The 26923-nt window shown below is 41.6% G+C and overlaps 1 protein-coding gene across 11 annotated transcripts in view; it reads left to right on the forward strand.

The window, feature by feature from the left end:
• The window catches only part of LOC121282636 (homeodomain-interacting protein kinase 1-like), a 119689-nt gene that overhangs the window by 25597 nt on the left and 67169 nt on the right, over positions 1–26923 (forward strand). Inside the window, exon 1 of one of the 11 annotated variants that reach the window (XM_041196451.1) lies at positions 26026–26050. The exons of the other annotated variants lie outside the window; for them this stretch is intronic. The gene's annotated coding sequence lies outside the window, so the exon portion shown is untranslated. Of the gene's footprint in view, positions 1–26025; positions 26051–26923 lie in introns of those variants that run through there. 11 annotated transcript variants of the gene reach the window in all.

Below are 26923 nucleotides of genomic sequence, written 5' to 3' on the forward strand. Positions count from 1 at the left end.
GCCTTCAGATGCTTAGGCCCAAACTCTATTTCCTTTCCTACACCTCTCCGTCTCTTTACCCCATTTTCCTCCTTTAAGACACTTCTTTGACCATGTTTTTGGTCATCTGACCTAATACCTCCTAATGTAGCTCGGTGTAATTCTTTATTCTATAATGCACTTGTGGAGGAGAGGAGGACCCCGAGCCAGGAAGTCAGAAGCATCTAGCTTCTAACATCACGAAAAACATAAATTCATTGGTTGGTGAGAAACTGCTGTTAGGGAGCGTCATCAAATTGCAGTGAAATAGAATTTCAAGGATGAAATAAAAGTGGAAACTAGGAAAGCAAAGAGAGGATATGAGAAAATATTGGCAGGTAAAATCAAAGAAAATCCTAAAATGTTTTACCAGTGTATTACGAGCAACAGAATAACTAAGGAAAAGGTAGGGCCTATCAGAGATGTACATGGTAACTTCTGGGTTGATGCAGAAGATGTGGGCAGGGTTCTCGATGAGTACTTTGTCCCAGCCTTCACTAAGGAGAGGGATGATGCAGATGTTCTAGCTAATGAGAAGGAGTGTGAAATATTGGATACAATAAGCACAGTGAGAGAGCAGGTACTGGAGGTGCTGACATCCTTGAAGGTGGATAAATCACCAGGGCCAGATGTTGAAGGAAGCCAGGGAGGAAATAGCAGATGCTCTGAGGATCATTTTCCAATCCTCATTCCATACAGGCGAGGTCCCAGAGGATTGGAGGTCTGCGAATGTTGCACCATTATTTAAAAAGGGTGTGGGGGATAGGCCAGAAAATTATAGGCTGGTCATTCTGACTTTGGCAGTGGGCAAATTATTGAAAACAATTGAGCGACAGGATCAGCTGTCATTTAGAAAGGCACGGATTGATCGGGAATACTCAGCATGGTTTTGTTAGGGGAAGATCATGTCTTACTAACTTAATAGAATTTTTTGAGGAAGTAACAAGGAGAATTGATGAGGGTAGCGCAGTGGATGTTGTCTCCGTGGATTTCAGTAAAGCATTTGACAAGGTCCCAAATGGCACACTGGTCAGGAAAGTGAGATCTCATGGGGAACGGGAAGGCTGGATCCAAAATTCATTCAGTGACCAACCCAGAAGTTACCATGTACATCTCTGATAGGCCCTACCTTTTCCTTAGTTATACTGTTGCTTGTAATACACTGGTAAAACATTTTAGGATTTTCTTTGATTTTACCTGCCAATATTTTCTCATATCCTCTCTTTGCTTTCCTAGTTTCCACTTTTATTTCATCCTTGAAATTCTATTTCACTGCAATTTGATGACCCCCCCTTTAAACCAGCTTATATTTCACCTCTCTTCTATTTTTACTTAGTTCTTTTGAAGAGTCATACGGACTCAACGTTAACTGTGTTCCTCTCCGCAGATGCTGCCAGATCTGCTGAGTTTTTCCGGGTATTTTTATTTTTGTTTTGAAAGGTAGTGGTCGATGGATGTTTGTGCGAATGGAAAACAGTTTCCAGTGGTGTTATAGTAGGCTCAGTGTCAGGCCCCTTGCTGTTAGACATAAATGTGGGAGGCATGATTGGGAAATTTGCAGATGACACAAAAATTGGCCATGTAGTTGATAGTGAAGAGGATTGCTGTTGACCCTAGAATGGTATCAATGGTTTGGTTGAGTGGGCGGAGAAGTGGCAAATGGAATTCAATCTGGAAAAGTGTGAGGTAATGCATTTGTGGAGGGCAAACATGGCTTAATAAATAGGAAGTTATTGAGAGAGGTTGAGAACATGAGACACCTTGAAGTGCACGGATGTGAACTGGTCCCTGAGGGTGGCAGGACAGGTGGACAAGGTGGTCAAGAAATCATATGGAATGCTTGCCTTTATTGGGCGAGGTATTGAACACAAAAGCAGGGATGTAATGATGGAACTGTATAAAATGCTGGTTCAGCCACAGCTGGAATTTTGTGCACAGTTCTGGTCCCGCATTACAGGGAGGACATAATTGCTCTGGAGAGAGTGCAGAGGAGATTTATTAGAATGTTGCCAGGACTTGAAAATTGCAGCTATGAGGAGAGATTAGATAGGCTAGGGTTGTTTTCGTTAGAACAGAGGAGGCTGAGGGATGACCTCATTGAGGTGTACAAAATTATGAGGGGCCTAGATAGGGTAGACAGGAAAGGCCTGTTTCCCCTAGCTAAGGGGTCAGTTACCAGGGGGCATAGATTTAAGGTGATGGATAGAAGGATTAGAGGGGACATAAGGAAAAACTTTTTCAGGGTCGTGGGCGTCTGGAATTTACGGTGTAAGTTGGTCATTGAGGTTGGAATGCTCAACTCATTTAAAAGGTACCTGGATATGCACCTGAAGTGCTGTAACCTGTAAGGCTATAGACCAGGTGCTGGACAGTGAAATTAAAATGAGCGGCTAGTTTATTTTTTCTTTTTTAGCCTGGCGTAGACATGATGGGCTGAATGGCCTCTCTTTGTGCCATAACATTTCTGTTTCTATGGTTCGAAGTGCTTTGGGATGTTTCATTATGTTAAAAGTGCTATATAAATATAAGTTGTTTATGGAGGATAGGGGGCTAGTCAGATGAGCATTGAAATACTTGAGCCAGGAGACAGAGATGGATAAGAATTTCAGCTGCAGGTGGGTGATCTTTGTGATGGAGAGTCTTCTGAACTGTCTGGTGCAACTTGAGACGGTGACTATGCAGGGGTATGGAATAAATCACAGGCACAGAGTTCATGAGGCTCCTAAGACAATGACTTTGGGTTTTCACATTATTAAACTGGAGATAATTGTAGCTCATTCAGTTTACCTGTGCTCAGTGTTGGCAGAAGATGGAAGTATGGAAATGGGAATTAACCAATGGATTAGCTCTGATTGGAGTAATTGGAAAAAGTGTAGAGGTGTATTATGCGATGGACAAGTATTGCCGAAACTAAAAGGAAGAATCTACAAGTGAGGTTCACCTTGTTATTTGGTGTAGAAATTTGGGCAACATAAAGAAGAGAGGAACAATGGCTGGATACTGATAAGATGCAGATGTTATGGATGTGTGGAGCAACAAGAAAGGACAATATCAGCAGCCAGCCAGGTCATTGAAAATTGTAGAAGCATGGAAGAAAGTAGCTAAGAAGAGATTGACCATATTGTTTCATCTGTTAAGGAGAGAGAGAGAGGAAATGTAGTGGACATTGGACTGCCAGGAAAAAGGCCCAATAACAGATGGAAATGGCATTCGCGAGAGAGTAAATACAGCGGGATTGGTTGACTGTAAGGAGGCTATGGAGAAGGATGATCAACCAGCATTGTGGTGACTTTTACTGGGAGAAGCCGAAAGAAGAAAATTGTAGCTCATCCAAGACTGAACATTGGGCAAAACAGTAACAGCAGGGACAATGGTTGTGAGAAGTGGCAGATTGGTAGTTTGTGTGTGGAATCTAGCCCTTTCAATAATGAAGCCAAAGGAACAATATGTCAATGAAAATGGGAGCCAAGAATAGATCCTCAGAGCACTCTGCTAAGGTTGTGGAGGCATGAACAAGGAGATATCCTGAGTGCAAATTGATAGGAAAAGGTAGAACCTTGCAAAAGTGAAGTGGTTGAAAGCAAGAATTGGTGACTTTGGACCAAATCTGTATTTCACCACCCTAAGGTTGTGTGGGTACTGGTGTTGAAATCTGATCATATGCCTTGTAGCATCATAAAGCTTGATAAAATGATATTATTAAATGTGGTTAAACAAGCACATATATATGTATATAAACAAATACAGTCAAGTTTACAAATGTATCTTACCAAAAACAAATCGCAGAATGCAGGCAAACCTCCTGGTGATATTGTTTTGCACTATAAATAGCATTTTTGCAAAGCTATCTTCTGAATACTATACTTGGGGCCACATCCTGAATGTAACTGAGCATAAACAAACTGAAAATTGGTTGCATTGCATTTACCCTGATGTAGTTAGTACACGAATGTCTTGTTGCACCACACTGGTATTTGATTTTATGTTCATATATTTCAAAAACTTAGAAAAACTTTTCTGGTGAGGTATTCATATTCACTTGGGTCCAATGCTTGTTTTTGCTCTCTGTGCTGCTGCCGTGAGGACTTGGAATAAAAGCTACAGGTGCAGTAACTGACTTAAATGTGCTGCATACTTGAATTCGTGATTGAAAATGTATGTTTGACCAGGCATTATGAAATTTACAAGCTGAAATCAGTTTGTTTGCTTTTCCTCTGTGCCCTCTGCCATCTCCTTTCTTTCCTCCTCTTAAAATGTGGATCTCCATAGTTGCTGCATGTCCTTTGGTACCCAAGATAATGAGCAATAGCAGGACACTATAACTGACCCAATCCTGTGCCTATCTGAGAACAACAGTGCATTTCCTAATTTGGATCATTTGGATATGATCAGGAACTGGAATCTTAGCTAATTTCCTTACTCACATAGCCTAGGGATTACAAGGGCTTTAAGGTCAGTTGTAGGATCTTTACTACTTTGGTCAGGTTAGCTAAGTCAGGACAGACCAGAAATTTGACCTGGATCCTCTGGTTTATGAGACTGTTGCATGTTTGCTTGATCTAATGAACGACTGAGGGAGCTGCACTTTCTTTTAAAAAAAGAAAAGGACCAGGTGGCATAAAAAATGTAAGTGTACCTTTCACTTTAACAATGAAAGTTGGAGTGCTACCAGCATCTGCTCTCATATAGGTATGATTTTGGTCCTCCACCTTTTTGTCTAAACCTTTATTGATTTGATTCTATATTTATAAATGAACTGTTTACCCAACTTAAAAATTATATAAGGTGCTTTTACATTATAGTAGTGCAGCTGGCAATGGTGCAAAGTTCGCCCTTTGTCATCGCAACATTAAATATAAATGAACTCAAACTTAGGGAGACAATAGCAATGCAAAAATGAGTCTATAAATATACTTCCAAACCAAGAATTCCCCACAGTACTGAACTCTGCAATTTGCAAATGGCTAGCATATCCAGAGTTCCTGGAGATTTGCAGCCAAGACCAACGTCTCTGAAAAGCCTAACCATATTACGTAACACACATATTTTTCACAGATGCAAAATTTCAGTATTTGTCAACATATGAATCTCAGTATAGTTGTATTTTTAAAAATACAGTATAACACATTGCTAAACTGATTTTACCATTAATTTTAAAGAAGCAGGCACATTAAACTGTGTAAAGACAGCTGAATTATGATTTGCCTTTGCATCCTTGTGGTACTCAGCTGTTCACAAAAAATAAACACTTCCTACCTGGCTTTTTCTATTAAGACTCTCCTTAAATCCGAATTCCTTGATCATTTTTTTCCGTTGGTTAGTATTTATTTTCTCCACACCTCAAGCATCTGCATTGTTTACTACTTTTGAAGGTAGTATATAAATGCCAGTTGTTTGTTGTCTGTTTGGTGGTTAAGCTGCTCTTCTCATCCTATTCAATGCTTAAGAACTGTTCACCTATCATTCTCACTTTGCAGTATTATGTTGACCTCCCCCTCTTTGCTTCCTGCTGGGAATTTAATGGCTTCATTTTTAAGCTCTTCTTTTCATCTATCTTTCCTCGCTCTCTCCTCTCTCTCTCACACTCTTCCTCTCTCTCTTCCTCTCTCTCTCTCTCTCGCCCTCTCTCTTCCACCCCCCCCTCTCTCTTCCACCCCCCCTCTCTCTTCCACCCCCCCTCTCTCTTCCAGCCCCCTCTCTCTTCCACCCCCCCTCTCTCTTCCACCCCCCCTCTCTCTTCCACCCCCCCTCTCTCTTCCACCCCCCCTCTCTCTTCCACCCCCCCTCTCTCTTCCACCCCCCCTCTCTCTTCCACCCCCCCTCTCTCTTCCACCCCCCCCCCTCTCTCTTCCACCCCCCCCCCTCTCTCTTCCACACCCCCCTCTCTCTTCCACCCCCCCCTCTCTCTCTCTCTCTTCCACCCCCCCTCTCTCTCTCTCTCTTCCACCCCCCCCTCTCTCTCTCTCTCTCTTCCACCCCTCTCTCTCTCTCTTCCACCCCTCTCTCTCTCTCTTCCACCCCCTCTCTCTCTCTCTCTCTCTCTTCCACACTCTCTCTCTCTCTCTCTTCCACCCCTCTCTCTCTCTCGCTCTTCCACCCCCCTCTCTCTCTCTCTCTCTCTCTCTCTCTTTTCCACCCCCCCTCTCTCTCTTTCTCTCTCTCTCTTCCACCCCCCCTCTCTCTCTCTCTCTCTCTTCCACCCCTCTCTCTCTTTCTCTCGCTCTCTCTCTCTCGCTCTCTCTCTTCCACCCCTCTCGATCTCTCTCTTCCACCCCTCTCGCTCTCTCTCTCTTCCACCCCTCTCGCTCTCTCTCTTCCACCCCTCTCGCTCTCTCTCTCTTCCACCCCTCTCGCTCTCTCTCTTCCACCCCTCTCGCTCTCTCTCTTCCACCCCTCTCGCTCTCTCTCTCTTCCACCCCTCTCGCTCTCTCTCTCTTCCACCCCTCTCGCTCTCTCTCTCTTCCACCCCTCTCGCTCTCTCTCTCTTCCACCCCTCTCGCTCTCTCTCTCTTCCACCCCTCTCGCTCTCTCTCTTCCACCCCTCTCGCTCTCTCTCTTCCACCCCTCTCGCTCTCTCTCTCTTCCACCCCTCTCGCTCTCTCTCTTCCACCCCTCTCGCTCTCTCTCTTCCACCCCTCTCGCTCTCTCTCTTCCACCCCTCTCGCTCTCTCTCTTCCACCCCTCTCGCTCTCTCTCTCTTCCACCCCTCTCGCTCTCTCTCTTCCACCCCTCTCGCTCTCTCTCTTCCACCCCTCTCGCTCTCTCTCTTCCACCCCTCTCGCTCTCTCTCTTCCACCCCTCTCGCTCTCTCTCTTCCACCCCTCTCGCTCTCTCTCTTCCACCCCTCTCGCTCTCTCTCTTCCACCCCTCTCGCTCTCTCTCTTCCACCCCTCTCGCTCTCTCTCTTCCACCCCTCTCGCTCTCTCTCTTCCACCCCTCTCGCTCTCTCTCTTCCACCCCTCTCGCTCTCTCTCTTCCACCCCTCTCGCTCTCTCTCTTCCACCCCTCTCGCTCTCTCTCTTCCACCCCTCTCGCTCTCTCTCTTCCACCCCTCTCGCTCTCTCTCTTCCACCCCTCTCGCTCTCTCTCTTCCACCCCTCTCGCTCTCTCTCTTCCACCCCTCTCGCTCTCTCTCTTCCACCCCTCTCGCTCTCTCTCTTCCACCCCTCTCGCTCTCTCTCTTCCACCCCTCTCGCTCTCTCTCTTCCACCCCTCTCGCTCTCTCTCTTCCACCCCTCTCGCTCTCTCTCTTCCACCCCTCTCGCTCTCTCTCTTCCACCCCTCTCGCTCTCTCTCTTCCACCCCTCTCGCTCTCTCTCTTCCACCCCTCTCGCTCTCTCTCTTCCACCCCTCTCGCTCTCTCTCTTCCACCCCTCTCGCTCTCTCTCTTCCACCCCTCTCGCTCTCTCTCTTCCACCCCTCTCGCTCTCTCTCTTCCACCCCTCTCGCTCTCTCTCTTCCACCCCTCTCGCTCTCTCTCTTCCACCCCTCTCGCTCTCTCTCTTCCACCCCTCTCGCTCTCTCTCTTCCACCCCTCTCGCTCTCTCTCTTCCACCCCTCTCGCTCTCTCTCTTCCACCCCTCTCGCTCTCTCTCTTCCACCCCTCTCGCTCTCTCTCTTCCACCCCTCTCGCTCTCTCTCTTCCACCCCTCTCGCTCTCTCTCTTCCACCCCTCTCGCTCTCTCTCTTCCACCCCTCTCGCTCTCTCTCTTCCACCCCTCTCGCTCTCTCTCTTCCACCCCTCTCGCTCTCTCTCTTCCACCCCTCTCGCTCTCTCTCTTCCACCCCTCTCGCTCTCTCTCTTCCACCCCTCTCGCTCTCTCTCTTCCACCCCTCTCGCTCTCTCTCTTCCACCCCTCTCGCTCTCTCTCTTCCACCCCTCTCGCTCTCTCTCTTCCACCCCTCTCGCTCTCTCTCTTCCACCCCTCTCGCTCTCTCTCTCTTCCACCCCTCTCGCTCTCTCTCTTCCACCCCTCTCGCTCTCTCTCTTCCACCCCTCTCGCTCTCTCTCTTCCACCCCTCTCGCTCTCTCTCTTCCACCCCTCTCGCTCTCTCTCTTCCACCCCTCTCGCTCTCTCTCTTCCACCCCTCTCGCTCTCTCTCTTCCACCCCTCTCGCTCTCTCTCTTCCACCCCTCTCGCTCTCTCTCTTCCACCCCTCTCGCTCTCTCTCTTCCACCCCTCTCGCTCTCTCTCTTCCACCCCTCTCGCTCTCTCTCTTCCACCCCTCTCGCTCTCTCTCTTCCACCCCTCTCGCTCTCTCTCTTCCACCCCTCTCGCTCTCTCTCTTCCACCCCTCTCGCTCTCTCTCTTCCACCCCTCTCGCTCTCTCTCTTCCACCCCTCTCGCTCTCTCTCTTCCACCCCTCTCGCTCTCTCTCTTCCACCCCTCTCGCTCTCTCTCTTCCACCCCTCTCGCTCTCTCTCTTCCACCCCTCTCGCTCTCTCTCTTCCACCCCTCTCGCTCTCTCTCTTCCACCCCTCTCGCTCTCTCTCTTCCACCCCTCTCGCTCTCTCTCTTCCACCCCTCTCGCTCTCTCTCTTCCACCCCTCTCGCTCTCTCTCTTCCACCCCTCTCGCTCTCTCTCTTCCACCCCTCTCGCTCTCTCTCTTCCACCCCTCTCGCTCTCTCTCTTCCACCCCTCTCGCTCTCTCTCTTCCACCCCTCTCGCTCTCTCTCTTCCACCCCTCTCGCTCTCTCTCTTCCACCCCTCTCGCTCTCTCTCTTCCACCCCTCTCGCTCTCTCTCTTCCACCCCTCTCGATCTCTCTCTTCCACCCCCTCTCGATCTCTCTCTTCCACCCCCTCTCTCTCTCTCTCTCTCTCTCTTCCACCCCCTCTCTCTCTCTCTCTCTCTCTTCCACCCCCTCTCTCTCTCTCTCTCTCTCTTCCACCCCCTCTCTCTCTCTCTCTCTCTTCCACTCCCTCCCTCTCTCTCTCTCTCTCTCTTCCACCCCCTCTCTTTCTCTCTCTCTCTCTCTCTCTCTCTCTCTCTCTCTCTCTTCCACTCCCTCCCTCTCTCTCTCTTCCACTCTCCCTCTCTCTTCCACTCTCCCTCTCTCTCTCTCATACCCTGCTTAAGCATCATGCTTTCAAGATGATAGTTAGGGAATGTATTTCAGTAGAATTCTGGAAAACCCAGGTACCAAGTGAAATGCAGTTACTTTTCTAAACTAAAGTTAGTGACTTTGTAAAATAATATTGCTATTGATCATCTAATATATTGAGACTTGTTGCTGCTCAACTTCAGAAGATCAGCCTCAATCTTAAACCAGGGCTGGAACAACCTAACTGACTTCTATTTGTCTACTATTTTTGCTGTTTGTAACTGAGGCACCTTATATGATAAATTATTTGGATTCTTACCAAATTTAAAATTTATGCAGCACATTGGGCAGCTGCTGTTTGGTGTGGAGGACATGACTGTCCCCTTATCTGCTTCAGCCCACCATGACGGCACTCTTACTGGAAGGGAAGTTGTCTGCAAGCTGTGCCACACCTTTTAAGAGTAACATTGGCAAAGGCCTGGGAATTGGGCTTGGGTGGTATGAGAAGCTTGGAAATAAACTTGCAGTGTTGGCAATTTAGTTTCCCCTCAGAGGTGTTGTTTACTTGATCTAAGAGTATTGGTGCACTCGGATTGCTGATTTCATGAAATACCACCTACTAACACCTGGTGTGAAGTCTGCAATTTCTCAAATCCTTCAAATTACTTTATACTACGTGCAAATAATTCCACAGAAATCACTACAATTCCATTTTACGTCATCTCTTGAAATGACCAGTAAATAGAGTAAAACAAAAACAGAATCCGCAGTTTTTTGTTTTTATCTCAGTAAATAGAGAGTGCCTTGCAATCAATCCACGCCTCACATTGAAGAAGTTTTATTAGCATGGCAAATTTCCCTTCACATTGAACTCAGCCATTATTGAGTATCAGTTGACTAACCAGTAATACTAAATAAGTTTGTGCTGATAGTGATAGATACTCAGGAATTGAATACTTTTCTTGATGTTATCATCCATTCTGATACCAATTGAATGCAATACTCTGTACCTTAACCCCTGTTTTAAGAGCTTCTTTTCAGTTCCTTTCCCTCCCCCACCTTCCCACCGCTGTGCTCTTAACTGACTGCACAAGCAGTTATTTCTGTGCTTCTATTTGATCTGAGCAATTAGTGCTGAAAATATGTGTAGGTTTGCACTTCTCTCTCAATTTGTGGGTGCCTGACATGAAGAGCAGAGATGAGAAGTATGCATGCAGAACACACGTTCTTAAGGTGTGGCTTCACTGTAAATGTCTAAATAGAGGTTAATGGAAGATGTGTTGCAAATGATGGAGTTTCTTAGCTCCTGATGAAATAAGTCAAATTGACAACTAATGGTCACTATAGCCACTTCAACATTTAAACATCAAAGCAAAATTAATCAACTTTAACTGGAGTGCAAGAAGGGGTAAGTAAATCGTAATCGGACGAAAATGCTGATTTATTTTCATGGTATCTTTCATGCTGAGTAACTCCATGTCCAGCTATGTTGCTGAATAGTTGGACTGATTATGTTTTGGTGTAAGCCACTCTTAAATGACTAAGAGCTAATATAAATCTCACCAGAATATGCACATGCTAAGAGCACTAGTGTTTCTGGGATCAGTTTATTTGCATAGCTATTTACTACTAACTACAGATTTAAGGATTGCAAAACTGAATAGCCTGTGCAAACATGCAACAAATGAAGCAGGAGACATCATTCCATTACTCCTTATGCAAATGTTTGCACAGATTGCTTGAATGTTATAGATATGATCATTTGGGAGTCTTGCAAAACGTATTTGGCAGGATGAGTATGGTGGGATATGGTATATTTATTAAAATGTTATAAATGTTGAATTATATGAAACTTACGAGCCGTTATTGTTTGTTTTCAAAGCTACAGCTGTTTAGCTCAAAGCAGTGTTGTAGCCAAAATGATTACACAATTGCAATAGTTACATGATGTTACTTTGATCTCACCTGTGGTCCTCCAGAGTATTTACTCTTGGGTCAGGCTGCCTGAGAGGTATGGATCATATGCAAGAAGGGAGCACAGAACAAAAACAGAATTACCTGGAAAAACTCAGCAGGTCTGGCAGCATCGGCGGAGAAGAAAAGAATTGACATTTCGAGTCCTCATGACCCTTCGACAGAACTAGGCGAATCCCAGGAAGGGGTGAAATATAAGCTGGTTTAAGGTGGTGGGGTTGGGTGGGGGGAGAGAAGTGGAGGGGGGTGGTGTGGTTGTAGGCAAAAGCAGTGATAGAAGCAGATCATCAAAAGATGTCACAGACAGCAGGACAAAAGAACACGTAGGTGTCGAAGTTGGTGATATTATCTAAACGAATGTGCTAATTAAGAATGGATGGTAGGGCACTCAAGGTATAGCTCTAGTGGGGGTGGGGGAAGCATAAAAGATTTTAAAATATTTTAAAATAATGGAAATAGGTGGGAAAAAGAAAAATCTATATAATTTATTGGAAAAAAACAAAAGGAAGGGGAAAGAAACAGAAAGGGGGGTGGGGATGGAGGGGGGAGGTCAAGACCTAAAGTTGTTGAATTCAATATTCAGTCCGGAAGGCTGTAAAGTGCCTAATCGGAAGATGAGGTGTTGTTCCTCCAGTTTGCGTTGGGCTTCACTGGAACAATACAGCAAGCCAAGGACAGACATGTGGGCAAGAGAGCAGGGTGGAGTGTTGAAATGGCGAGCGACAGGGAGGTTTGGGTCATTCTTGTGGACAGACCGCAGGTGTTCTGCAAAGCGGTCGCCCAGTTTACGTTTGGTGTCTCCAATGTAGAGGAGACCACATTGGGAGCAACGAATGCAGTAGACTAAATTGGGGGAAATGCAAGTGAAATGTTGCTTCACTTGAAAGGAGTGTTTGGGCCCCTGGACGGTAAGGAGAGAGGAAGTGAAGGGGCAGGTGTTGCATCTTTTGCGTGGGCATGGGGTGGTGCCATAGGTGGGGGTTGGGGAGTAGGGGGTGATGGAGGAGTGGACCAGGTTGTCCTGGACGGAACGATCCCTACGGAATGCCGACAGTGGCACAGAATCTGTTTGTGATCTTAAAGATCCATGGTAGCCCTGAGTTGTTGCATCCCATTTATGTTGCAGTGCTACTGCTGCTATTGATTGTTCAGTTTGGGTGCTGCATGTCTATTCCATTGACCCTAATTTTACAGTCAGCAACAAAGGAGTGGTACTCACTGCTAACTACTCTTGCAGCTGCCACAGACTTTTTGTGCACTTTTGAGTGGTGAGTTTCTGTTATTGAGTGTCTGATCTGGTATGGCACCCTCCTACTGGGGACCTGGGACGTGTGTGAGCAGAGTGAGCAGCAGTGTAGCTCTTCAACCAATCATATTGAAGAATCCATATGGAGCTAGAGCCTAAACCAAGAAGTATAAATTTAGCATAGGGTAGCAGGATCATTTGAGGCCTTGTGGGAGAAGAGGGGAGGTAAGCCCTATCATTTTGAGTACCCCCATCCTTAATTGAGTCTCCCCAGGCTTGGGTAAGGGTTTCATGCTCAGGGCTACAAGCATGGCCAATGGCAAAGTTAGCAAATTTTCAGTGGTGATAGTGGAAGAGCTACAACCTTGAGGGACTACGGCTGCTGACAGGTGCTGGATCCTTTGGGAAGAGTTGTTGTTTCCTTTCACACGTGGAGAAGAGGAAACCACCTCGTATTATTTTCCCTAGTCATATTGCTCATGAAATTCAAGCTGAAAGTGGGAGGCTGTTAAGAGCAACTGAAGAGGAAAGCAAAGGACCTCGAGGTATGGAGAAATGAGCAGAGGACCTACTCTTTGGCAGATCACTGCCACAATAAATTAGAATCTTTAATAATTGTAAAATCATGTACTGAAAACTAAAGAAGTGAAGGAAAGAAATATGGAATTGGGAGTTAAGGACAAAGGAAGAAATAAGAAAATCAATTTTTAATACCCTTAAAATTTCTTAAATTCTGAAGGAATAAAACTTCACACTTGCAAAGGCTTATCACACCATTAAAAATTCACCTACATCTGAATGCACCAGCCCTGACTTTTGTTCTGGCATGTTTAGTGAGTAAGGGCAGCAACTTGATGCTCTTACATGAACTTCAAATGACAAATCTATTGGTGCAGTACTGGTAGAATGTAGCTTGTGGAGGAGGACAAGGCCTGGATTTCCATATTTGACTCTACATGTGGATTCCAGAAGTTTCTGTCTGATTGACTGCTTAATAACTGAGTGCAGTTAGCGTCCCAGGGTCTGGGTCTATGTTTGTCATGTCAGTTCTAATTTGGATGATTTGACAAAGATTGTATCTTATGGTGCTTTCCAATATTCTGAGCTGAGTTCTCTCTCTCTTTGTGGCCCATACATTGACTGCGAGTGACTGGCCTCCAGGCTTGTGCCAGTGCTGCTCTGAGATGCTACTAAGAAGTGCGATGGCTTTTGGTGGGTGGGGTTTGGCAGATTAGAGGGACAGAATCTGTTTTGCATGGCATTGGGAGTCTCATGTGTAACAATTTATTTTGTGTGTTTTCTAGGAAAACGCCTAACCAACTGAAAGGTAGTGCCTTGCATAAGTTAGTCATTTTAATCATCGCAGAAGTGGGCTAAAAACTATTTGGCCTGATGGCAGGGTATATTGTGGTTATGGTGTACTCCAAATTCTAATTTATATATTTAAGAAAGTTTAAGATACTTTGTCCCTAATTTTAGGTTTCTATTATAAATTGCAGTGCTCATATTTATAATTCATTGTGCCTAATTAATCTTGGCATGCAGTAATTACACCTTCCTGGTTGGTAGCAGTGGCATTGCAGTGCACAATGGTGCAATGAAGTGAATATGAAGTACCCAGTTTAACACTGCTGCTTTCATTATTATTGTGGACATAGGAATTTATGATGGAAAAGGATGACAAAGGAGATGTAAAATGCTGAATATGATGTACAAGTGGTTTATTAACTCTACTGTTGAAATAAATTTTCCAAATTATTCTGCCTGTGGCTTGGTGCCATACTTTATTTTATGCTGATATGATGTTCCTTGGAGTGTTTTAAAGCAGCTATATAAATATAACTTGTTGCGTGGGAGTACGGATATCGTGTGGACAAGTGAAAATTGCATTTCTGATCATGGAATCTTGAAGATTTCAGTAATGAAAGAAGCCACTTGGTCAGTTGTGCTGTGCTAGTTGCATAATGGTGACAAAACTCGCTCTGAGTGCACATGAAAGTTGAAACAGGCCTGTGAACCTTGCTTCAAATTCCAAGTTTAACGCTGAAGCAGTCTTGCTTTTTGAAGAAAAAGCCTATTTTTTAAGTTCGTGTTTCTAATCCTATATTAGAAAATATTAAAAGTAAATTTAAAGGTAAATATATCTAAATGTATACCATACTTTGGATGAATAGGGTGGGATTCACCACGTCTTCATTGCTGTTGAGTAATTAAAATGTGTGTCTCTCTCTCTCTCTTTCTCTCCTCTCTCTCTCTCTCTCTCTCTCTCTCTCTCTCTCTCTCACACACACACACACACACACACACACACACACACACACACACACACACACACACACACACACACACACACACACACATTATCGTTTCCACTTTGAGGTTTCTTTCCAAATATGCTGTCTCAAACAGTGATATTGATTTATTTTCATACCTAAAATTAGCTTCGGTGAGGCATGCATCCTGCTCCAGTGATGTCAGGATGTATGTTGCATGTTTTACATGCTGTTTTGACATCACACATGATGTATGCACACCTCTGGATTATCAGTTTTCATCCATTCTTTCTTTCTGCCCGTTATGCAGTCATAAGTTCAGTGACTGACTTGATTTGCCAGTACAGGATGGGGTATGTTTAGAAAGCAATGTAACTTCCTTTTTACTCTATAGGACTAACATCCACCAATTTCGAGCCAGCAGTCAAATGCAGCAAACTTGAATTGAGTTAGAAACACAATCATTCATTTTATTTTTTAAAATTTCTTTTTATAACTTGATCTTTCTACAATCCTTGTTCCTTTCATTACTCAATTATGTGCAAAAAGTAGTAACTTTGTTTTTGTTTTTTTTTAAATCAGTGTTCTTTCTCTCCCTATGCACTACCTGTTCCTGTATCTTCAATAGCTTTCTTCACTTTGTGCTATCACTTTGTACTTCAGTCAAGAACATTTGAGTATAAATTGAAAAGGGCCATTTCTAGAAATGGCCTTTCTAATACTTGTTATTCTCTCCCACACACTCTTCAGATATCCTGCTGTTTCACTAGCTGGATTTATGTCTCCCTATGTCCTCAATCTGTTCTTTTCTCCTCTTTTTCTCTCCTTTCCAGCCCTCTTGCCTTGTTCATGCACATATAGTGTCTCCCATCAGATTTGCCCTCTCATCTAGTGATGTTTCCTCACTTCCCTTCTTCCAGTCTCAATTGTTCAAAAAATATGCATTGTTTAGTTTTTAACTGAGTTGTTTTCCATTGGTTTGCTTGTAATAGCTAAATCTGCAAAAATCCTGCTTTCTTGAGCTGCTTTTTTTTTTGATTTGTCATAACGAAGGTTTTTACCAATCAGAACTGTCTGGATTGACTTAGTTTGATTCTTTCTTCCCATGCACAAGTGTCTTAATTTCTATTCATCTTCCTGAACTTACAACATTGGAGCCCATAGTGTGAACGCTTATCCTGTAACTCCATGGCTAGCTTATCTCAGTATTAATATGCTGTGCCATCAGGCAGTTACTTAATGTTCACTGGATTAGATGTTGGATTAAACTCCCAAACGATGCTATGTCCCAGACTAAATGATGATCTGAATAGAAATTGTAACTTTTAGTAAATTCTACATCTAGTCCCTACACCCAGTTTAATGCTTAAAATAGGTTAATTCAAAAAGTTGGTCTTGTATGTCATCTAGTTGTAAAACCTTTATTTCAAAGGATTACAAACCTCTAGAACCTTGTAACTATGACCTTATTGTGAAAAGTCCAACTGTAACAAACTTTTGTGTTAACCCTTCAATAACTTGATTTTATATCATGTTCATAGCTGTGTTACCAGTTCCTGTGCCTATGGCCTTCATTGCACTTCCCTGCTGCAGTTTGTGCTTTGTGTATTTAAGTACACGTTCTTAAGGTTCATTGTGCTGTTATCCAAAGTCCTCAAGACTAAGGCATCATGGCTTCTTTAATGTGCCTCCTAAAACATTGTCTTTACCCTATTTGGTACACACCCATTATTGTTGAGAACTCCAGGTTTTTTTTGTCTTTTGTACGTAGTATTGTTTGTACCAATGGTAGTGCAACAAATAAAAATGCTCAGTGGCTTTACTAAGTTATGTAAATAAACTTCAAAAACATGGACCCTTCCTTTGAAAACTTACGTTGGTCAGTTCAAAAGTGGTGGAAGAGATGTTGGGAAGTTGTGAGCAAATTTGTATATCTGATCAATTGCCTCTACACTACCATAGTTAGAATAAATCCCATATCTTGTGGATGGTTTCCATTGTGGAATATGCAACTGAGTTGATAGACACCTTTAATTGGTTGCCTCATACTTTTTCAATATTTATACTAAACTAATACCTAAAACTCAACCTTTTTTAATTTAATTTGGTCTCTGTTAGCTACTTTTAAGTTCCTGAAGCCAAACTGATGATTGCGCAGGACATGGCCATTGGCAGTTCACTTGCCTCTGCTTCTCGCCTGGTGGCAGGTAGCTTTCTGTGAATATAGTTCTAAGGAGTGCAGTGTAAAATAAGTTTCATGCAGATAGTTGTGTTTTAATCACAAGTTGCATAGAAAAACATTGTGCAGTTTTCCAATGAATCGCTATAGCTATGGTATGTAGAGATAGAAGGTTTGGTTATAGGCCAAGTATTTACACTGCCTTCATTTTACATTGTTTGTTGAATGCAAGGCGTCAAATTGCATTTTGCACACCTATATCATTAACTGTTCTATTTGCAACAAAATTAAGGTTATTTCAATGATTTTAAATAAGTCTCATTTCTTTTTGGAAATGGAGATTTATCATATTTTTAGTGCTGATTGTAGCATTTGTTGCATTGTAAGAAGTTACTATTCTTTTACAGCTCAGGCAGGAAGAGTACCTTTGCTAATCCTGCATATTGGTGAGCTGAATAAAAACAAGTAATTTGTGAGCTTGTAAGCTTTGACGGCCTCTTCTCATTTTTTTAGCATTTGCTCTCATTCTGTCCTGCCCAGCCTAGTTCTTCCCTACATTTCAGTCACTAGTTCCTACTTAAAGCAGTGGTCCATTCTATTCACTGTTCTTGGTTAAAATGTAATATATTTGTTACAACCGTGACTTCAGTTGCAACTGAAAACAGCTGTCATTAGCAGATACAAGTCACTTCTAGAAAGAGTTAATAGAAGTATTCTCTTCTTTGATCTTTCTGCTTCCTGGCAGCCTGAACTGCTTTACTTTAGCCTGGAGGATGCATGCAGGTTATGTTAATATTGTGCAACGGGTATTATGAAGCTAAAGAGGAACAGCAGTTTTAACAAATAGATTAGCTCACTTGTGATGTGCAGGCAGCAATTAATATTTTGTCTCATAGTATGAGATTGGTAATTCTGGAAATTGCCTCAACTTCATATGTGCTTAAGTGAGCATGATGCCTAGCAAGTGTTGTTTTGAGGTAGCTTGAACATGCTTGGTGAGAGAAGCAGTAAATCTTGAAGTCCATCCGCAAATTAAGTCAAAGTAGAAAATGGGGATCATTTTACATTGGAGTTGAAGGTAGATTTTGATTAACATGCAGTACTTTCTGTTTACACAGGACAGTAGGGACTGAGATTGTTGTTCTCCTCCTCAGCCCACCCCTCCAAAAAACATCTTAAACTATTACCAATAAGATAATGAGTATATAACCTTTTTTAAGCCATTGATATACCACTCTTCTTTCAGCCACTAGAGATGTGCAGGAGTGGCTTGGGGCGACTTGCCTTAACTTCGTAAGTGGCAAGTCCCTGCTTGACTTCTGCCAGATTGTATGGGAGATCAGGAACTCCAGTACAGTTTGCCCCAACATGTGAAGTTTTCCCTCTCTCCTAAAATGCCGACTTGGGTAAGGTACCTTAAACCCCGCGCCTTTTCATAGGTGGGTATAGATGTTGAGTTTTAGTCATTTTCATTGCTATAGAGCGCATCACATCAGAAGCTAGCCTGCCCTTAACTGGCGTATTCACACTGCTGTTTGCAAGTTAAGGCATATTCCAGCAGAGATCACTGAAAACCAATCAGACAGTTCTTTTCTTTTCCTCCAAACCTAAGTGTGTTAAGATCAAGTAACCAGTCATCAACTTGACAGATCAGTTAATTCAGCACAGTGTGGGAATCAAGTCAGTGATCTTCTGATCTGGGTGGCTGGGTATTACTCTGGGAGATGTCCTCTACCCATCACTATTGAGATCTGAATTATGTTTAGTGTTTGCAATTGCAATAAGATAGAAACAAAAAATACCTTCTAAGGGTCATGAGGACTCAACGTCAACTGTACTCTTCTCTGCCGATGCTGCCAGACCTGTTGAGTTTTTCCAGGTGTTTATTTTTTGTTTTGGATTTCCAGCATCCGCAGTTTTTTTGTTTTTGTTTTTATGCAATAAGATAGAGTTGAGTGAATAAGCTATTTAACTTCTGACCAATTTAAATTGCTATTTTCAGGTCTCGTCCGTATCTTATACAATCTTGAATATAAAATCAAACCATAGCAAATTCAAGTTTTCAGAATTTAGAGCAGGATCATGTGAAAATGTAGCGTTTTCTCACATTCATCATCCAGAAGGCATAATGTGTATGCTATTAACCAAGAGGGTTTGAAACCTCATGCATTGTCAATGAAAAAGGTTCTTTAGTATTAAAGTTGATGCATTGCAGAAAGTTTCAAACTAGATTTGAATATTGTCTGCCTTAAGAAAGTGTGATAGAATAAAATAGATCAAAGCAACCTTTCCACTCGAGATCTGTGGACATTGTATATCAGTATGTTCACATAACTGAGAATTGTGAATTAGTCACCTGATTATATAAACTGCTGGATCTGTTTACAGCAGATGATTGTTCTGTTTAAGTACTCAGAATATAATTACACAACTAAGGGCAGGAATATGTAGAATGTTGCATGAGGCAAAACTTGGTTAAAATCACTTTTATATTTACTTATTCATTCTCGATCCAAACTTTATCTGAAATGTTAAACCTCTGCAGATTGTTGTAGCTACAATTCTAAATTAGTTTTAATGTATTGATACAACTAATCTAGGAGCTGCTGCATTTGTTGACCCATTTTGTGCTGCACAGACTATTGGGAATAAATATTTAAAGTTATGCAATCATTTCCACCTTTTGCTTCAATTAAAGCTCTGTATATCTTCAGTTGCTCATTCTTGTTTTCTGGGTATTCACAAATGCTTGTCCATTTCAAAACTGATGTCTGAGTCTAAAAATTGCTTTTCCTTTCTATCTTTAAGCTATTCTTCATCCTAGAGTCTTGCTAAGATTTCAGCAATTCCTGTTATAATATTGACCCTCCAAGTAGTCTGCAGTAACCTGGTCTTAGATGAGAGCTCTAAGGGCTGAGGATGTGTAAGTTGGCAGTTCTCATCAGCAATATTCCATAACCAGGATTAAGTTTGAGCTTGGAAATGAGTGTATGCAAGGTATGCCTATCTAATTAGAATAGGAAAGTTAGTCAGTAGCTTTTAGTCTATGGGTTGGAGGTGATTTTATTTTTAAACAGTGTACAATATTTTGGTAACTGCAAGGGTCTTAGTACTGTCATATAACCCCTGGTGCTCTCAGTCTACTCTCGTGCTTGAAAAGAGCCATACGCCATCAAGAACTGGCACCGTCAGAGACAAAGGGCAGAATGAGGAGAAAACAAACAATTTCTTCAAGACATCCAGTCATAATTTATTCACTAATTTGAAATGTACTTCTAAAAATATATAGAATTGTTCGAAAGTAGCATTATGGTTATAGAAAAATTGTTGCAGTGTTTTGGCCAGATCCAGTTCAATTGCTTGTATATTGGTGCTGAGAAGTATTGTGTATGTTTACATTTAGCATTGAAAGGGGATTGTTGCTTTTGCTTGACATGTTAAGTGCCAGTGTTGATTGTATTATTATTTAAAATGATATCAGTTTAAAAGAAAAACATTCTAAATGCACAGATACTATCTCACTAAATATAAATGGTTGATTTTTACAACAGTAAATTAGTTTCATGGCAACCAAAGTACGTAAAACAGTGTATAAAACGGTTGAATCGACCAACAAATGCTGTAGAACTAATTTGCCATCAAGAAGGGTAAGGAGGGACCTATGGCCACAGTTTACTTTTAGAAGGAGCCTAATTCTTGAGCTTTCTATTAGGTACATGTCCTAGCACTACATTGCTAATGCATTTCATAATGTGCATGTTTGAAGGCTGAACAATCTTAATTGATCCAGATGTTTAAAATTACTTCATGAAAGTAAATGAAGGAATTTAAACTATAACCCTATGCAGTATAGTTATCTGTAGTGTTCAGTATACTGAACTCCTTTAACACTCTAGGTTTAGTGCCATATTCATGTTTCTATGATTATAAATGCAATGCTAAAATTAGAATGCTCTTTACTGAATGGAGGTCTTGTTTCTGTTAGTGCAGTAGTAGTGAAGATGATTTGGATTTATGTAACATTTCACATTAAAATGCTTCACACTTTTTTTTGAAGTGCAGTGACTGTTTAAATGAATTAGTGTTTTGCTTGCTCCATTGTTTACAACGAAGACCAACACTGTTCCATAGGGATCATTGTGCATTAATATATCAGTACTTTACTTCTTTTGCTTTATATATTGCACTGACTGGATATAGTTCACTGCTATCTTTTGCTGGATGTTCACTGCAGTGCATTGCCACAGCTGCATTGAATAAACTCATGAAAGCATGTGTTACATCTGTGGTGTTTCCAATTTGTAGAGGGTCCTTTGAAAGGACCTATATAATAGTACTTCCTCATCCATGGCTTTGTCACTTCCAGATTGTCACTTCCAACTGGTCTTCTGGCTGACTTCAAACTCCACCCTCTCAACCAGCTCACCTAAAACTCAGTCTGGTTCCTATCTGACATGAAGTGGAGCTCACCTATTGCCCTGTTTTCGCTGACCTACATGCAGTCAAGGTCCCCCAATGCCTCTCATTTAAAATTCTTATCCTTGTGTTTAAATCCTTTCATGGGTTCACCCCTTCCTAATTCTTTGACTCCTTCCATTCCTATAACTCTCCATCATATGTGTTCCTCCAACTATCACCTCTTGTTCTTCTCTCTTTGTTCCATCATTAATGGCCATGTCTTCAGCTATCTAGACCGTATGCTGTGGAATTCCCACTTTTCTGCCCCCGGTCTTCCTTTAAGACCCTTCTTAGAACCTACCTCTTTGACCCAGCTTTTAGTCACCTGCGTCCGAAGATCTCCTCCTCTTTGGGGCTATGTCCATTTTTTTTGTTTTATTATGCTTTATGAAGTGCCTTAGGACATTTTTCTACCTTAGAAGCTCTATATAGAAAAAAGAACTTGCATTATATATAGCACCTTTTACAAACTCGGGATGTTCCAAAGTTCTTACGCCTGATGAAGCACTTTGAATTATTTTTACTGTTGTAATATTGGAGAAACAACTAATTCATCTACTGCAAGGTCTCTCAAAGCATCTAGTTCACGTGTCGGTTAAGGGGTAAATGTTCACCAGGACACCGGAAAACTCCCCTGCTCTTTGAATAGTGCAGGGAAATCTTTTCTATTCATCTGAGTAGGCAGATTTAATATCTCTCAGATAAGATGACAGCTCCAACAGCGCAACATTTCCTTAGTGCTGCACTGAAGTGTCAGCTCAGATTATGTGCTCAAGTCTCTAGAGTTGAGCTTAAACCCTTGACCTTTTGACTCTGAGTGCTGTTGGTGTGCCAAGACTGACACAAATGCAAAAGGCAAGTTGTCATGTTTGCGATTTGTATCAGAAGATTTATGTCAAGACACTGCAGGTAAGGCAACATATAATTTGATGTATTAGTAGATAGGAAATGCATGTTTTTCATTTGGATTAATGCTTTCTCATTAAAAGTTTCGGTTGAAATAATGTAGCTTGCAGTTTTTGAAAAGATTTGAAATGCACATTTGCAGTACTTTGAAAGAAAACTATCAAAATCACCTATGAAGTAAGGGTTTAGATTTTTACTAAAGTACTCATTGATTATGAATATATGCTGTATATATCCTTAATATCAGTTGGTGACAACATTGCTTTTGCTGCCTTCCGCTCTGTTGTTTTGAGACCTGAGTTTATTACTAACTGGGACAGCACAGACTTATGTATTATTTAGTAATTTTAGAACCTGTATGATCAGTGTATATTGCCATGCAACTCTTAAAGGAAGTGTGCATTCCCGAATGGTACAATTTTGATTAAAGGTAGTCCTCTTCCATCTCTGTGACACACAAGTGGAATGGTAATATAAGTTAATTTCCTATTCCATGGAAAATATTTGTTTCAAGCACCCTATAAATTTAGGTTAAGCCTTCTTTTGTGGTTAGTACATTGGGAACTAAACTGCCTTGAATGCGTATGCTGTTAACCAGATGTATTTCCAACATGTTTTAATTTATCTGGGGCTAAAGTGTTGTGTTCCTTTTGGCTTGTAGAAAGATACTTGGAAATTCACTTCATGTGGAAGAGGGCGGCAAATGATGAGGGTTCAAGTTGCATTTGATACCCAATGCAATGTAAATGGCCATGTATGAGCAGTGACAAAATATCCTATAGCATTGTTACAGTGTGCAACTCAATATGCTAATTGCAACATTTCTGTATCACAACCGTACAGTTGACACTGCATCCTTTTTTTTCAGGAGCAGGACTAGTTTGTCGCTGAATACCATACCCTGAAACTTTTGCAAGTGCTTATTTGCGCGGTTGCTCTCATAAGTAATGATTACTATGCTTTATTTGCATATGCCTGAAACTTAGCTTCTGCTGAGGTGAAAATTTGAATCTACGCAAGCTTGGAAACTAATTTTAGTTGGTATGAAACCAGCTGGGTTTCGGTAAAGGTTGTGCTTAGTAAGATTTTAGTGTGATGGCAGATAGTGTTAGCTGTGTACATAGTATAAGTAATGGTCAAGACCCGTAAACTGTAAGCGTTTGTACCCATACTGGCACTAATCCACTGAGAAAGCACCTTTTATTGGAAATTTTCTGGAAAATTTTAGTGGTTCCTTTTGTGAGTGTGCAAGAATGCACAATAAGAAAAGGAGGTTTGGAATGACTGAAAAACATGAGCTGCACGATGCAATTCTTGAGTCAACAGCCACTCCCCTCCATGATTTCTATATTTATATAATATGGTACTGTATTCTGAATTAAGTATATTTAAGCACGGCCTTGAATTTTTTAAAATACGGCTTGAATTAGTATAAAACTAGTGTGGATGTAGTAAAATACGCACTGCTCTGGTTTCTCTGTGGATCATGTAAACTTTTTTGCCTTTTACTAAAGATTTCTGTGGTTATGTTTGAAATGATAATGTAAAGTGAGCACATTTTGAAGTTGAATACTTCTGGGTTAATGGTTCATGAAAAATTGAATTGCTTAGAATAACAATTTTACAACACAGGCTATTTGGCCCATTATTCCTATGCTGGCTTTATGAGAAAGCTATATATTTACGCCCACTCCCCTGTTTGTTTCTCCATAGCCCTGTAAAATTTTCATTTTCCAATATATACATAAATTCCATAGTAATTTTCGATAGGTACTTATGTCCACCATTCTTTCAGACTGTATATTCCAGATCATAATTTGCTGTGTTTGAGAAAAAATCCCCTCATCTCCCCATTTGGTTGTTTTGCAAATTATCTTAAATCTATATCCCCTGCTTGCTGACACATCTTCCAACAGAAACGGTTTCGCCTTATTTATGGTGTCAATAACTCCTCGATTTTGAACTCCTCTCCTTCACTGCCTCTTTGATTTATGTTGATGCTCCTTATTCTTCTGCCCGATTTGCACCACTCCATTCTGCTCAGTAAGTTTCATCTGTCTTAAAAACAAAAAAACTGCGGATGCTGGAAATCCAAAACAAACAGAATTACCTGGAAAAACTCAGCAGGTCTGGCAGCATCGGCGGAGAAGGGAAGAGTTGACGTTTCGAGTCCTCATGACCCTTCAGCAGAACTGATTGAATATTAGAAGAGGGGTGAAATATAAGCTGGTTTAAGGTTTGGTTGCGGGGGGTGGGGGGGTGGGACGGTGGTGTGGTTGTAGGGACAAGCAAGCAGTGATAGGAGCAGATAATCAAAAGATGTCACAGACAAAGGAACAAAGAAGTGTTGAAGGTGGTGATATTATCTAAACAAATGTACTAATTAAGAATGGATGGCAGGACACTCAAGGTACAGCTCTAGTGGGGGTGGGGTGGAAGGACTAGCAGGGCATACAAGATTTAAAAATAATGGAAATAGGTGGGAAAAGAAAAATCTATATAAATTATTGGAAAAAAACAAAAGGAAGGGGGAAGAAACAGAAAGGGGGTGGGGATGGAGGAGGGAGTTCAAGATCTAAAGTTGTTGAATTCAATATTCAGTCCGGAAGGCTGTAAAGTGCCTAGTCGGAAGATGAGGTGCTGTTCCTCCAGTTTGCGTTGGGCTTCACTGGAACAATGCAGCAAGCCAAGGACAGACATGTGGGCAAGAAAGTCTTGTGTCTGCCCATCTCCTCCCAAACCTGTTGCTATCCTCTTTGCTGTTCACTACATTTGAAAATTTTTGTATCATCTGAGATTACTTTTATCACTTGAAATTGTGCCTCCAAAGACCTGCAATAGACTATCAACATTTTTTTAATCAAAAAGAACAACGGTCCAATACTGACCCTGGAAGCACGACCAAATACTACTTCCCATGTGGAAAAACAACAATTCTCCACTCCTCTCTGCTGCCTCTTCGACAGTTTTTTTTGTTTTGGTGTTGCCACTGCCCCTTTAATCTTATGAGTTTCAATTTGGTAATAAGTCAACCAAGGTTACCAAACTTCTGCCCTGACATTTTGGCTAAGTTTGACTCTAATACTTAGTATTGTCATTTCAGAAAATACCTGTTTCATTTGACTGACATAATCAGAGCAGAAAATTCTTCCGGAGGGTATTGAAATTGAGATGGCTCCCCACAAAAAAGTTTGAAAATCACCGACTAAGCTTGCTTTTAAAGGAAACAAAGCATAATTATTCTTAATATCTTGGCTGTGACCTGGTTGATAATCTAATTGCTCCATTGCTACATGGTTCATTTATCCATTTTTATATATAGTGCGCATGTGTAAAGGTGGGTACGTGTGTCTAGGTCTGGGGGGATGATGGGTGCGCTCATGTCATGCAGCGAAAGAGCGATTAGATTATTAACCAGATCACTGCCAAGATATTAATTTTTTTTAATTTCCATATCTCTGACAGGGTTTATTGATTGTGTGGGGGATGAGTTTCAGAATTAAATAAATGATAAATGCCTCTTCACTGCCCTGGAAGTGAATAACTTAATTTTTACTTCCCCATTTAAGAATAATGCTGAAAATTCAGTAAATTAATTTTTCCTCAAATTATATACATGATGTCAGATAATATAAAGATTTTTAGTACTACATTGATGAATGCACCACCTTGTGTGGCATTGAACTGTGCTGACCACAAAGATCTGAATTCAACCCCTGGGCTACAAACTGGATTTAGCTGATGCCAGGTAGTGGACAAGTTTAGAGGCATTTCTTTTTTAACTTTTCTGTATTTATTCCTGCTGGAAGTGTGAACACCGGGTGAAGGAAATTCCCTTTTTGAGGCAGGCAGTAAAACTTGCTGTAATGGATCACATCTTCTAATGGTGCATTCAGGAAATATCACAGAACATTAAAACTTCCTCATACATTTTCACTGCTTGATATTGAGGTATTTTATTTGGTGATTCTTATTCCACCCTGATATCAAATTTTAGCATGTTTTAGTATGTTATGACATGGAAAATCTTGTACTCAAACATTTTTTTGATTTAAACAAATTCCTAGCAGCATCTTAATGCCTGAACATTACCAAGTTGCTTTTAATAAATCTGACTTTGTGGCATTTCCCTGTTTAATTTATATAGTTCAGGTAAGAGGTTATGATTGCAGCCACTTAATTTACTGCAGCTACCAATCAGATATTAAAATTTCATATTTTGGCAGAAATCTTTAAAGCACTGAAGCCTCCGTGTGAGTAGTTTGGCCCGGATTTAATACTAGCTTTTACAGGGCGCTCATTCAATTGAGATCCTGGGAACCAGTATCTATGATCTGGTTCCTTGTGTTTTTATTACTAAGTTCATCTGCCTTATCCTAACAGCACAGTCAGAGACCTTGTTTTTCATGGTAGCCAGATTTAGTGGTGTAAGAATAAAAAGCTGGATGGTGGATTTTGATCTAAACAAGTACTTATAAAAACACCATTCATATAGCACGTTTTTACTGGTTTAGAGAAGAGTGGTCCAAGGCATAATGAAAACAGATGACAATCAGGAGGAAGATACTATTGGCATAGATCCAGTCTCTGAATTATACTGAAATAGTGTGCCCTATCTATTAATGTTACAGTTCAAAAACACTGATACCAGGTTAAAAATGGCAATCAGACTGGCTAGGTGTATTTAGACCAATACTTTGCCTTTTATTTTTCTAAGTTATCAACATATGCTTTCCCCTATTTGAAGAAGTGGCTTGCGCATGTGAAGTTGTCCTGCCCTAAGTGGCCATTGTTATTGTTTGTGAGCCTGCAGGCTATTTGGTG

The sequence above is a fragment of the Carcharodon carcharias genome, chromosome 9 (assembly GCF_017639515.1).
Source record: "Carcharodon carcharias isolate sCarCar2 chromosome 9, sCarCar2.pri, whole genome shotgun sequence".
NCBI classification, from domain to species: domain Eukaryota; kingdom Metazoa; phylum Chordata; class Chondrichthyes; order Lamniformes; family Lamnidae; genus Carcharodon; species Carcharodon carcharias.